Raw genomic sequence first — 1,277 nt, 5'->3', positions numbered from 1 at the left:
AATCAGCCTGTTTTTAAATGACAAAATAATGATACACGGGCGAAAGCATCTATTTTAAGAAGTGGCTACAAGTGGGGATGCATTAAAAAGTGAGAGATGTTTTATGGGAGTTGAAGAGAGGGATTTTTACCACTCCAGAGTGATTAAAAGATGCGATGGAGGGGAGAGAAGGAGGATTTTAATGTAATGGTTTTAAAAAAAACAACAGTATGAAGATGTCAAGAAAGCAATCCCAAGGCAATGGCTAGATGAGATTAAAAGGAAGGGAGAAAGAGGGGAAAACAAAATGATGGTGTTTTTTAAAATGTAAAGAAAAAGAGGGTGGATTTCAGTTTGGGTACTGTGAAAATGTTCTATGCGTTTTTTATAAATGGAGTTTTTAAACAAACCTGTTGACAACCATATCTGGTTAAGGCATCTGGGAATACCAGGTGCTGTAAGCTTTTAGTTTTTTTTTTTTTGTCTATATGGATCTAATACATTGCGCATTAGGGTTGCTGATCTTTAAATAGCCCACACTTTGCAGCAGCCCTCCCTTCTGGCCATACCACCCTGAGCGCGCCCGATCTCGTCTGATCTCGGAAGCTAAGCAGGGTCGGGCCTGGTTAGTACTTGGATGGGAGACCGCCTGGGAATACCAGGTGCTGTAAGCTTTAGTTTTTTGTCTATATGGATCTAATACATTGCGCATTAGGGTTGCTGATCTTTAAATAGCCCACACTTTGCAGCAGCCCTCGCTTACGGCCATACCACCCCTGAGCGCGCCCGATCTCGTCTGATCTCCACTGGACTGGCTGGAGGAACACGCACGCGACGGCAAACGACACTGGACTGGCTAGAGGAACACGCACGGCAAACGACACTGGACTGGCAGGAGGAACACGCACGGCAAACGACACTGGACTGGCTGGAGGAACACGCATCGGCAAAATCCACACTGGACTGGCAGGAGGAACACGCACGGCAAACCACACTGGACTGGCTGAAGGAACATGTACAAGCAAATGACACTGGACCAGAGAAAACGACAAGGAGCTGGAAATGGAAAGGATCAAGGGGCAAGGAAAAGATTTGGTGAAAGAAAATATTTAAAGGAGGCAACAGTGATCGTAAGTACGGAGAACGTTAGTGGTGTGAGAGCAGAAGATATAATTAAAGCAATCTCAGAAAACATTGGAAGTGGAAAGGTGTTGGCCTGTAAGACCTAGACAGGAGTAAAAGAATATGAACTAGCAATGGAACAGGAAGAAATGTGTGACCGTTTAACTGATGGATTG

The 1,277-nt window shown here is 44.6% G+C and overlaps 1 non-coding gene across 1 annotated transcript; it reads left to right on the top strand.

The window, feature by feature from the left end:
- The first annotated feature begins 534 nt into the window (after positions 1 to 534).
- LOC122143335 lies at positions 535 to 653 on the top strand. Its single transcript, XR_006159118.1, has one exon. It is a non-coding gene; the product is annotated as a 5S ribosomal RNA (ribosomal RNA).
- The last annotated feature ends 624 nt before the right edge of the window (positions 654 to 1,277 follow it).

Source organism: Cyprinus carpio, unplaced genomic scaffold (genome assembly GCF_018340385.1).
Source record: "Cyprinus carpio isolate SPL01 unplaced genomic scaffold, ASM1834038v1 S000002249, whole genome shotgun sequence".
Classification (NCBI taxonomy): Eukaryota; Metazoa; Chordata; class Actinopteri; order Cypriniformes; family Cyprinidae; genus Cyprinus; species Cyprinus carpio.
Note: the sequence above shows the minus strand (reverse complement) of the source record. Positions and strands in the feature narration are given on the sequence as shown.